Source organism: Sus scrofa, chromosome 10, assembly GCF_054392235.1.
Source record: "Sus scrofa isolate SSC_HxYL_T2T_F1_AM1 chromosome 10, Sscrofa_HxYL_maternal_Yorkshire_Landrace_v2.0, whole genome shotgun sequence".
NCBI classification, from domain to species: Eukaryota; Metazoa; Chordata; class Mammalia; order Artiodactyla; family Suidae; genus Sus; species Sus scrofa.
Window position 1 is genome coordinate 47,527,552 of NC_139392.1, and position 13,793 is coordinate 47,541,344.

The following is a 13,793-nucleotide window of genomic DNA, read 5'->3' on the forward strand; positions in this document are numbered from 1 at the left end:
CAGGTTGCCTTCTATCAACCATAAGGCCTCAGTATTGGCTCTCCTGTTTTAGACCTGGCAATTGACACAAAAGCAGACAAATCCCACTAGAATATTCTCCCTTCCTCCTCTCAAGCACTCATGCATAATTCCTTGGAAAGTCACATAGAACTTACTATCCCATGGTGGGGTTCCTTTTGAATATCTTACTTCACAGCCCCCAATCTTAATGCAGACTAAGACAATTTCTAGTGTTCCTGGAATCGTGTTACTCTTGCTTTTTTTTACATAAAAATAAAAAAAATACTCCTCTGTACTTCTTACGACTTCTTACAACTTTCTGCATATTGATGATACACAAGGACAAAGAGACATCCAACAGATCAACTAGAAAACCAAACTAAACAGAGAAAGTGCAAATCAGGACCCACTGCAGCAAAAACAGCATTAAGAACATCAATGCCAAGACAAAATCGGGATATTGCATAGTCGACTATATTGTGGAAAAAGTCATGGGTGACAAACATATAGACCTAACTCCCAAAAGTAAGAAAAGAATTTTGATAACATAAGGCACAGTTTGGAGGGAGCCAAGAAAAAAATACAAAGAGAGAAATATATGAATACCGGATATAAATGGAGAGTCAGATGGAGAAAGAGAAAGAGGGTAGGGGATTTGAGTGAAAAAAACAAAGGGAGGTGGAAATATTTGAACGATAGAAATAAGATCCACAATCTCGCTCAGTACTAGGATTAAGATTCCTTGACTGCCTTGGGTTATAGGAAATGCCTGGCTTGCTCAGAGATCTCTCATTCAGAAGTGTCTCACCTGTGGAAAACACTTCACAGGAATGGCTTGTATACTCAACATGAAATGATTTCAAATGCTCAAGAAAAAATAAACAAGTATAAAAGGAAAAAATAACAAAAGAAAGAAAGAAACAAGGAAAAAACACACAGGTAGACATCAATATTTGTTGTTTGTAAAGACAATTGAAGAGACAACTATTCAATGGCTACTCCTAATCTAAATTCCAAATTGAGTCAAGTGAAATGATAAAAATAAAGATGTATAATAAAGTTGGCCAGCAGAAAAGGATGGTATATTCTCTGAGAAGTCTTATTAGGATATTTGATCAGTTGATGTGATATCTTCATGGGCATCACTGTTGGAAGAAACAACATCAATTTCCAGCCCAGAGGGGAAATACTACGGTTATGGAGAAACATTGATATTCTAGGGTGAGTCTCTACCGTTTAAGCAAAATGCCAAGCCATTTTCTGAACATGCCATCTTGAAGGACATTTCTATGTATATGCAGGCTGAACAATCATAAAGTCATCAATGCCTTTGGGTGATGCAACCCCCATCCCAGATATATATGTCAACATACCGCTGGATGGGCAGGATGTGTTGGAGGAATCCAAGGTTCAAGAACCTACAGGATGGCAGGAAAAAATGCTGGCCAATTGTGCTCTCCCTGGAGACAGGGGTCTTATAAAAGTTAAGGAGGTCTCACTCCGATGTATGGAAATCAGTGGTGTTGCTTGAATTTTCCCATCCCCAAAACACAGGGCTCTCATCAAGAAAGTGTAGAGCCTGCACATGTGGTTGTCAAACAGCTGCACAGCAATGTGGTCACTGGAAACCAAGAGCTTATCTAGGCCAAGGACACCAGAGACCATATGTCACACAAATGCAGAGATATAAGGGTCATTTAAAATTCCCATCAAATTTGAAGACCTGGAAGGAAGTAGAGGAACCTAAAGCCCTTTAAGATGATAGGCCAGCTCAGAGTTTCCCAGGCCTTTTGTATACAGCCACTATGGTCTTCAAGCAAACACAGTAGACTGTCTCTTGTTCAGACATTGCCATATTCCAGACCTACTGAACTCTGATCTGTAGGATTCACACATTTCTACATTCCCAACACTTGTTTTCACAGTTTTCCATATTGGGCACATGTTGTTTCACAGCTTTCTGCATTCCACACATTTTTAAGCACCACTCTAAATGTCTCACAGGAATGTGTGTTATTTCAAGTTCTTTTCAGCACTTTCTTTTTTCTGAAACAGTCAAAGACAGCTTTATTTTTGGGGATTGAACTTTCCTCAGGCTCTCCTGCTCCACTGGGCAATGCGTGCCTAAATATTTTTCCTCAGTATAAAAAAATTTCTACTATTTCAGATAGGACTAGGACTACAGATCTATGATTACACCTGGTAAAAAAATATTCTGAAAATTCCCCTAGATATTTTACTATATTATATCTTCAACCACAGATAAACCATGTTCTAAGGTTTCTACTGAGTCTTCAGAAGTAGAAAAGCATTTTTGATGGCTTCACAATCTTCCAAAATGTAAAGCTGAGAGAGAGAAATACAAATTGATAAATAGACAAAATGGTGATAAGAAAATGATGGGTAGCACAAAATATGTGTATATAGAATATACAGGAACTTAGCACCAAGCATTGCATTATAGAGGATAGAATTCTTGAGAGATATATACAGTTAGAAAAAGAAACTAGAGAGAATGAAGATAGAAAATGGTAAAGAAGACAGAGAGCTAAACCTAGTTGTTTAAAACATGGTTCAATTCACACACAATGTCTGAATTTGTTACTAACATATATCTACATCAATAAATTGTACTCCTTGTTATGCACATCTGTTGAGAAAAGCACTCCAACATGGCAGATGGGTATAGATGCCTGCAGTGAATAGTGGACCATGCCAGGGCAACCCAAGTCAAGTACCAGCATGATTACCAAGTGCCTATGGTGGAGATCTCTGGGATGATTCCAAAGGGATGCAGATCAATGGTGCCCTCTCAGCCTGCATGGTTTCCTTTGTCCCTGTGGAATTTCACCCACACAGGGGATGTCTCTGCTCAAAAGTTTTGAAATTATATCTTTAGACTGGAAGACAAGGGGAATGGGGAACTTGGGTTCTCAACATATGCCTAATAGAGGAGTAATAATGATAATCTTCTGGGGCCCAATTCAGCAATTTCCCCAAGATTCCCTTGCAAAGGAAATGGAAGGAAGTGCCTAGTGTATAATGACATCAAATTATTCAATGACACCAGCCTTCAGCCTATCGGTGAGTGCTAACCCAATGATGGATTTATGCATGACTGCTATAGCTGTTTGTATTTTCACAAAACACAGCAGTCTCTCCTACATCATGGGCATATCAGCTCAAACCATCAGAATATAAGTGGAAGGAAACCAAACACAAATATAACAATGCACACAAACCACTGCCAAATGCTGAATGAATTTCTGGTGGGTAGAAAATGATATTTTCAATGTGGTGCTGACACCACCATACCCTTTCTGAGGGAACCCCTGCTGGCACTCCTTGCAAAATGTGTGACCAGTTCTAGACACCAAGGTTATGTGCCTCATGCTGTGAATGTGTCACAATTAGTCCATGGAGGCCTGCATAATGAGGAGCCCAGTCCTATTGGTGTTCATGTCTTGTGTTGTTGAAAAAGAATGAAAATAGCCTCAGGATCCTGCATTCCCTTGTGAAAGCATTGTGATCGCCAGGGGACAGGTGTTTCCCCACACACACTTGCATCCATGGGATCCTTAGTTTCATGAATTATAGCATGTTCTACCACACCAGGAGCATTTGCTCCAGAAACAACCACTAGCAATAGGCTGCCTTCTCTCAACCATATGACCTCAGCATTTTCTCTCCTGTTGTAGTCTTGACAAATGACACAAAAGCAGATAAATCTCCCTAGAAAATTCTCCCTTCCTCTCCCTTCCTCTTCTCCAGCACCCATACACAATTCCTTGGAAATTCACATGGAACTTCCTGTCCCATGGTGGGTTTCTTTTGGAACATATTACCACACAGCCCCCAATTTCAATGCAGATGAAGACAATTTCTAGTGTTCCCAGAATCTGTATCAATCTGGCTTTTGTTCTTGCATACACACAAAGCAAAACACTCTTCTGTCCTTCTTATATCTTTCCACAAATTGATGATACATCAGCACAAAGAGACAGCCAACAGATCAACTAGAAAACCAAACTAAATACAGCAAATGAATATCGGGACCCACAGCAGCAAATTCATTGTTGGCAACATCAATGCCAAGACAAAATTGGGATAATATATAGTTGAATAAATTGTGGAAAAATAAAGGGTGACTATTATGTAGACCTAACTTACCAAAATATGAAAAGTAGTTGGTAACATAAAGCACTGCTTGGAGGGAATCGAGAAAAATATACAAAGAGAGCAAACTATGGATACAGGATATAAAGGGAGAGAGGGAGAGATTGAGATGGAGAAAAGGAGTAGGGGATTTGAGTGAGAAAGACAAAGGGGCATGGAAAAACTTGAAAGATAGAAATAAGTCCCACAATTTCCCTCAATACTGGGATCAAGATTCCTTGACTGCCTTGGGTTATAAGACATGCCTGTCTTTCTCAGAGTTCTCTCATTCAGAAAAGCTTCACCCGTGGAAAAATTTTCAGAGGAATGTGTTGTATACTGAAGGTGAAACATTTTCAAATTCTCCAGAAATAACAAAGAGTAAAAATGAAACAACAATCAAAAACAAAACCCAAAAACCAAAAAGAAAGAAACAAGGAAATAACCCCACAGGTATATATCAATATTTGCTGTTGTGTGAAGCCAGGAGCAGAGACCACAACTCAATGGCTATTACTATTCTAAATCCCCAATTGTGTCAACTGACATCCTGAAAATACTTTAAGTTAGATAGAAAGTTTGGCCAGCAAAAGGGGATCATATATTCTCTGAGCAATCCTGTTAGGACTTTGGTCAGGTGGTTATATATCTGCGTGAGCAACTCTGTTGGAACAAACAACATCAATTTCCTGCCCAGAGGTGATATATAATGGTTAGGGAGAAACAGTGTTTTTTTCTAAGGCGAGTCTCTTTCTTTTATGGAAAATGAGTGCTGGTAAAAGGCCAAGCCAATCTCTGAACATGCCACCATGAAGGGCCTTTCTATGTCTACAGATGCTGCACAGTCATTAAGGCAACAAGTCATTTGGGTGATGCAACCCACAGCCCGCATGCAGATGTCAATGTACTGCTGGATATGCAGGATGTGATGGAGGATTCCATGTTGCAAGAACCAAACAGATGGCAGGGAGACTGTGGGGCTAGTTTCCTATCCTGGAGGCAGGGTTCTAATAAAGGACAGAAATGAGTGGGGCTGCTGGATCTACCCCATCCCTCTAAACATAGGGCTTCCCTCAAGAAAGTGGAGAGCCAGACCACATGGTAGTTGAAGACCTGGAGAGCACTGCAGGTCACTGGAACCAAGGGATCATCAAGGCCAAGGACATCGCAGACAAGACTTCGTGAAAATCTGGACCACTCACAGTCATTTAAAATTCCCTTCAAATTTGAGGACCTGGCAGGAAGTAGAGGACTGTAAGTCCTTTTATAAAGGTATGACAGCTCAGAGTCTCTCAGACCTTTTGAATGCATCTACTATGGTCTTCAGGGCAAGCCAAGTAGAATGACTCTTGAGTTCAGACCGTGCCATATTCCAGACATACTGTGCTCTGCTCTGTAGGATTCACACATTTCCACATTCCAAATTGGTGCATTCGTTTCTTTTCACATTGCACACAAATCTCTTCAAACCTTATCCCAAGCTATATATTCTTATGCACTGATCTGTTTACTTTCTTGAATGTCGGTTTTCCAAGTTCTTTTAGACCCTATTTTGTTCCTGAAACCATCAAATACAGCTTTCCTTTTTTGGGCTTGACAATTCCTCAGGTTCTCCTGGTCCACTGGGCAATGGGTGCCTAAATATCTTTCCTCATTGGAAATAAAATTGCTAATTTTTCAGAGGAATAGGACAACAGCTCTATCATTACGCCTGGTAAAAACAAATTCTGCAATCTTCCTACTACTGAATTACTAAATGCATATTTCATACTACTAAATTACTGAATGCATATTTGGCTTGAAAAGATGGAAAACATCTAAGCAGCGCCCACACCACATACCCTTTCTGATTTATCCACTGCTTGTATTCCTTCCAAAATGGGTAATCTGTTCTAGACACCAAGGTTATGTTGCCTCATGCTGTGAATAAGTCACAATTAGTCCATGGACGCCTACATAACCAGGACTCAGTCTTATCTGTGTTCATGTCCTTGTGTTGGTGAAAAAGAATGGATAAAAGAGCCTCAATGTCATGCATCTCCAAGCAAAACTGTGATGGCCAGGGGACATGTGTTTCCTAGCACAGCCTTGGATCCATGAGATCCATAATTTCCTGAATTATACCATGCTCTGTGACACCAGGAGCTATTCCTCCAGAAACGCCCACTAGCAACAGGCTGCCTGTTATCAACCTTATGTCCTCAGGTTTGGGTCTCATCTTCTAGACATGGAGGATCACACACAAGCTTCAAAATCTCCCTAGAAATCTCCCCCTTGCTTCTGACCAGCACACATTACTAATACCTTGGTAAGTCTCATGGAATTTCTGTCACATGGTAGTTTACCTTTTGAAGATCTTCCTTCACAGCCCTCAATTTGACTGCAGATGATGACAATTTTTAGTGCTCCTGAAATCTGTATTACTCTGGCTTTTGCTTTTGCATACACACAATGCAAAATACTCTTCAGTACCTCTTCCTTCTTTCCAGACATTGATGATATATCAGAACATAGAGACATCCAACAGATTAACTACAAAACCTGAGTAAATAGAGCAAATGAAAATCAGCACCCACAGCAGCAAATACAGCATTGACAACATCAACATCGAACAAAATCAGGATAATTCATAGTCAATTAAATAGTGGAAAAATTCAAGGGTGGTATTCAAGTAGAAGTAACTTGCAAAAATATTAAAAGGATTTCATAACTTAAAGCTGTGTTTGGAAAGGACCATGGGAAAAAAAAATACCAAGAGAGAAAAATAGGGATACAAGAAAATAGTAAGTGTGTTAGGGAGTGAGAGATTGAGAGAGACCATGGGAATAGTGGTTTTGAGTGGGAAAGATAAATGGAGATGCAGAAACATGAAAAATAGAAAAAAGTTCCACAGTTTCCCTCAATACTGGGATCAAGATTCCTTAACTGCCCTGGATAATACACAATGCCTGTTTGGCTCAGAGTTCTCCCATTTTGAAATGTTCTGCCTGTGGAAAACAGTTCACAGAAATGCGTTGTATACTCCAGATGAATTTCTTTCAAAATGCACCAAAAATAACCAAGAATAAAATGGAAAAAAGAAAGAAAGAAAAAGAAAAATGAGGAAGAGGAAAATAAACCCACAGGAATATATCAATATTTGCTGTTGTGAAGCCAGGGAAAAAGACCACAGTTCGATGGCTACAACTATTCTAAACCCCAAATTGTGCCAACTGAAATTATGAAAATAATTTAACTCGGATAAGTCCGCGTTTCCCAGAAACACATGCTGAAAAGACTGTTTTTTCCCATTTTATGTTGTTGCCTGCTTTGTCAAAGTTTAACTGACCATAGGTGTCTGGGTTGATTACTGGGTTCTCTATGCAATTCCATTGGTCTGCATGTCCCTTTTGGACATGCAGTACCACACTGTCTGGATACCTGTGCCTGTGGAATATTGTCTACAGTCTGGGAGAGTTATAACTCCTTCTTGGTTTCTGTTCCTCAGAATTGTTTTGGCAATTCAGGTCTTCTGTGCTTACCTTTAAAATAATAGGCCAGCTCAGATATTCCCAGGTCTTGTGAATGCAGCCACTCTGGCCTTCTGGACACCAAGTAGACGGACACTCTAGTTCAGACCTTGCCACATTCCAGAAATACTGTGCTCTGGTCTATTGGATTCACACATTTCCAGATTCCAAACAGTTGTTTTCAAATTTTTTAAAATCCTAGATTTATATCAAGGTTTTGTTCTCCCTGTTATGCATCTCTATTGAGAAATATATTCCAAAGTGGCATACGGGTCTAGAGGCCTGCAGTGTCTTGTGACCCCTGGCAGGTCAACACAGTTCACATACAAACAGCATTCCCAAGGACCAACGTGAGAGAGCTCAGGCACGATTCCATAGAGATGCAGGACATTGGTGCCCTCACAGCCAACCTGGTGTTCTTTGGCCCTGTGCAGATTCAACCAAACAAATGATGCATCTGCAAGAAATTTTAAAATGATATCAGTACACTGGAAGCCAATGGGAGTGGGGGGCTCGTGGGCCTAACTTATGCCTCTGAGAGGAGAAGAAAAGTTAAGCTTCTGAGTCCCAATTCACACATCTTCCCTAGACTCCCTCGCAAATGAAATGGCAGGAAGACGCTACAGTACAAGAGCAACAAATTACTGTGTGAAACCTGCCTTCAGCCTATTGGTGAGTACTAACCTCTTGATGTCTTTATATGCATTACTTCTATAGAAGTGTGTATTCTCTGCAAAGCACAGTAGTCTTTCCTACATCTAGGGCACATCAGCTCAAACCATCACGATATAAGCGGAAGCCAACCAAACACAATCATGAAATCAAACAAACCACCACCAAATACTGAATGCATAATTGCCTTGAAGAGTTGGAAAACTTCTAGGTGGTGTCAACCCCACTGTATCTATTCTGATGGAACTCTAGCTGGTACTCCTTGCAAAATGGGTTAGCAGCTCTAGACACCAAGGTTATGCCACCTCATGCTGTGAATATGTTACAATTACTTCTTGGTAGCTGGCATATCCTGGACCCCAGTTCTATCTCTGATCATGTCCTTGTGTTGTTGAAAAAGAATGGAAAGAAGGGCCTCATGTTCACTCATTCCAAAGGGAAAGCCCTGTGATGGCCAGGGGACACGTGGTTCCCTGTATATACTTGCATCCATGAGATCCCTAGATTCCGGAATTATACCATGCGCTACAATAAGAGGATTCCTTCCGCTAGAAATACCCAGTAGCAGGAGGCTGCCTAGTAACCCTATGAACTCAGGGTTGTCTCCTCTTGTTCTTCACCTGGCAAATCTCACGGAACCAGACAAATCCCCCTAGAAAGTTCATCCTTCCTTCTGCCCAGCACCCATGATTAATTCCTTGGAATGTCACATGGAAATTACTGTCCCATGGCAGGTTTCCTTTTGAAGATCTTACTTCACAGCCTCCAATTAGAAATCATATGGAGAATTTCCTTGCATTCCTGGAATCTCTATCAACCTGGCCTTTGTTTTTGGATACACACAAAGCAAAATTCTCTTCAGCTCCTTTGACAACTTTACAGAAATTGATGATCGATCAGGACAAAGAGATATCCAAAACATCAAGTAGAAAATGAAACTAGGAGTTCCCGTTGTGGCGCAGTGGTTAACGAATCTGACTAGGGACCATGAGGTTGAGGGTTCGATCCCTGCCCTTGCTCAGTGGGTTAAGGATCCGGCGTTGCCGTGAGCTGTCGTGTAGGTTGCAGACGCGGCTCGGATCCCGCGTTGCTGTGGCTCTGGCGTAGGCCGGTGGCTACAGCTCCGATTCGACCCCTGGCCTGGGAACCTCCATATGCCGCGGGTGCGGCCCAAGAAATAGCAACAACAACAACAACAACAACAACTACAACAACAACAAAAGAAAATGAAACTAAAATTGAGAATGTGAAAATCAGGACCCAACGCAGCACATAGAGTGGAGACAACATCAAAACCAGGACAAAATTGGGATATCATACAGTTTTTTAAATAATGGAAAAACTCAACGGTGACATACATATAGATGTACTAGAAAAATATGCTAAGTATTTGGAAATTTGAGTCACTGTTGGGCATTTACCCAAAAGCATTACAAAGAAAGAAAAATAGGAATGCAAGCTAGAAATGGGGAGAGTGAGAAAGATCGAGAGAGAAAAAAAGAGTAGGGTTTGATGGAGAAAGACAAAGGGAGGTGGAAAAACTTGAAAGTTAGAAATAAGTTCCACAACTTTCCTCAGTACTGGGATCAAGATTCCTTGACTGTAGAGGGTGTACAAAAAGCCTGGCTTGCTCTGAGTTCTTATTCAGAAAGGCCTCACCTGTAGAAAACAATTCAGAGAAAGGTCTTGTATACTCAAGATGAATTGTTTCCAATGTTATCCAGAAATAACCAAGAATAAAAAGGAAACAAGAACCCCCCCAAAAGGAAACAAGTACAAAGACCCAGATAAATATCAATATTTGTTGTTGTGGAGCCAGGGGAAGAGACCACAATTCGATTGCTACACCTATTCTAAATTCCAAATTTTGTCAACTGAATTCATGCAAATAATTTAAGTTGGATAAAACGCTTAGCCAACCAAAAATGGTCTTATATTCTCAGAGGAATCATGTCAGGACTTCTGGTCAGGCAACTTTTTTAGATGACACAAGTACAATTTCCAGCACAGAGGGGACATACTATGGTTATGAAGAAACAGAGGTATTCTGAGGTGAGTCTCTTTCATTTAGCAAAATTATTGATGGCAAAAGGCCAAGGCAATCTCTGAACATGCCATCTTGAAGGGCATTTCTATGTCTATTGGGGCTGCACACACATGAAGGCCTCAAGGCATTTGGGTGATGTAACCCCCAGCCAAGAAGCAGATGTCAACATGCCACTGGATGTTCAAGACATGCTGGAGGAATACATGGTGGGAGAACCAACAGGAGGGAAGGGAGACTGCTGGCCATTTCTTTTCTCCCTAGAAGTAGGGATCTTATAATCCTGAGGAGGTCCCACCTCGATTTACGGAACTCAGCAGGGCTACTGTATCTTCCCATCCCCTGAAACTCAGGGCTCTCATCAGGAAAGAGGAGAGCCCACAGTAATATGTGTCAAACAGCTGGACAGCAGTGCAGGTTAATGGAAATAAAGGGCTTATCAATGCCAAGGGCACCAGAGACAAGATTTTGCACAAATCCAGGGAACCCACAATCATTTAGCATTCCCTTTTATTAGTAGTCTTATTTAATAATATTTTAATAGCCTTCCCATTTAATGGTATTTTACAAAGGTTCAGCATCCTCCAAAATATCAAACCCCAGTAGAGAATATAAAAAAAAAACATTTAGATACACAGAATAGTAGACAAGATGCAGATAGATATGAAATTGATCAATAGATGGAAGAATCGCTACGTTAGCACCCAGCATTAAAAATGAAGAGGATAGAATTCTTGAAAGAAAATAAAAACGCAGAGATAGAAACAAAAATATTGGAAGACTAAATATGGCAAAGAAGACAGAGAGCTAATCCAGTTGGTCTAAACCTTGGCTATATTCAACAAAAATATCTGAATTTTTAAAAACTTAGATCTATATCAAAGTCTGTTATTCCCTGTTATGCAGCTCTAATGAGAATGACATTATAATGTGGCAGAAGGGCCTAGTGTCCTGCAGTGACTTGGGGTCCTCTGCCTGGTCAATCCAGGTCATGTACACTCAGGATTCCCAAGGACCAACGTTAGAGAGCTCTGAGATGATTCCACGGAGGTGCAGAACAATGGTGAAATCGCAGCCTGGCTGGTGTCCTTTGGCCCTGTGCATGTTCACCCAGACAAGGGATATCTCTGCTCAAAATCTTGAAATGATATCTGTACCCTAGAAGCCAAGGGGAATGGGAAACTTGGGGGCTCAAACTATGCCTGTGAGAGGGGATTGTAAAGTCAAGGTTTTGGGTTCCAATTCACAAAACTTCCCTAGACTCCCTTGCAGATGAAATGGAAGGAAACCCCTTGTGTATAGGGGCATCGAATTATTGGATGAATCCAGCTTTCAACCCATTGGAGAGTGCTAAATACTGTTTTGTTTTGTTTTTTTATTACTCAAATGAATTTATCACATCTGTAATTTTATAATGATTTGCAAGATTTCTATAGCAGTGTGTATAACCTGGAGAAAACACAGTAGTCTCACCTATGTCCAGGGCTCATCAGCGGAAACCATTGGAATATAAGTGGAAGGAAACCAAACACAAATATAAGAAAGCAAACAAACCACTGCCAAATACTGAATGCATTGTTGGCAGGTACGGACGGAAAATTTATAGGCGGTGCTGACACCACCGTACAATTTCTGATGGAATCCCTGCTGGTACACCTTACTCTCCTTGCAAATGTGTAACCAGTTCTAGTCACCAAGGTTGTGCTGCCTCTTGCTGTGAAGAGTTACTCCATTGAGGCCTGCATCAACATGACCCTACTATTATCTGAGTTCATGTCCTTGTGTTGGGGAAAAAGAGTGGAAAAAAGGGCCTCAGGTTCACACATTCACAACAAAACCATGTGATGGGCAGGGGAAGCGGGGTTCCCTGCACATCCTTGAATCCATGAAGTACTGAATTTCCTGTAAGATACTAGAAACAGGTTGCCTGCTATCAAACATATGACCTCAGGGTTGGTTCTCATGCTCTACACCTGGCAAAACACACATAACAAGACAAATCCCCCTAGAGATATCTCCCTTGTTTCTGGTATGAACCCATGGCTAATTCCTTGGATAGTCACAGGGAAGTTACTGCCCCTGGTGGGGTTTCCCTTTGAAGATCTTTCTTCACGCCCCCAAAACTGAATGCAGAGAAAGACAATTTCTAGTGTTCCCAAAATCTATAACTTCCTGGTGTTTGTTTTTGAATACACACAAAGCAAAATTCACTTCTCTACCACTTATAACTTTCTGGATATTGATGGTACCTCAGCACAAAGAGACAGCGAACTGATCAACTAGAAACTCTGACTAAAAAGAGCAAGTGGATATCAGGACCCACCAAAGCGAATACAGTGGGGAGAACATCAACAAGACAAAAATCAGAAAAATACATAGGCGGTGAAATAATGGAAACAGTCAAGGGTGACATAAATGTAGAATTAAATCACAAAAACATGAAATCTGTTTGGTAACGTAAGGCAATATTTGGAGGGAATCAAGAAAAAAATGCAAGGAGAGAAATAGTGATACAGGATAGAAAAGGAGAGAGGGAGATTGAGAGAAAAGGAGTAGGGGTTTGAGTGAGAAAGACAAAAGGATATGGAAAAATTTGAAAGATAGACATATGCTCCAAAATTCCCCTTAGTACTGGGCTCAAGATTCCTTGTCTGTCCTGGGGTATACAAAATGCCTGGCTTTCTCTGAGTTCTCTCATTCTGAAATGCCTCACGTGGGGAAAACAGTTCGCAGGAAGGCATTGTACACTCAAGATGAATTGTTTTCAAAGATATCCAGAAATAACTAGGAATAAAAAGGAAGCAAGAATCACAAATAAAAATGAAAGATACAAGGAAATAAATGCACAGATATATATATATATATAAATATTCGTTGTTGTGAAGCCAGGGGAGGGGACCACAATTCAATGGCTACATTTATACTACATCCCAAATTGTGCCAACTGAAATCATGAAAATAATGTAAGTTCCATTAAATCGTTGGTCATCCAAAAAGGATCATATACTCTTGAGGAATCCTGGTAGGACTTTTGGTCAGGTGATGTGATATCTGAGTGAGCCACTCTGTTGGATGAAACAATATTAACTTCCCGTCCAGTGAAGAAATACTATGGTTGTGGAGAAACAATGTTATGCTGAGGTGGGTCTCTTTCATTTAGCCAAAATGATTGCTGGCAAAAGGCCAAGCCAATTTCTGACCATGCCATTTTGAAGGGCATTTCTAGGTCTATCCAGGCTGCAAACTCATGAAGGCATCAAGATATTTGGGTGATACAACCCCAGGCCAGTTGCAGAGGTCAACATACCCCTGGTTATGCAAGCCATGCTGGAGGAAACCATGGTGTGAGAACCAACAGGATGGCAGGGAGACATCTGTCCAACTCTGCTTGCCCAGGAGGCAGGGGTCTTATA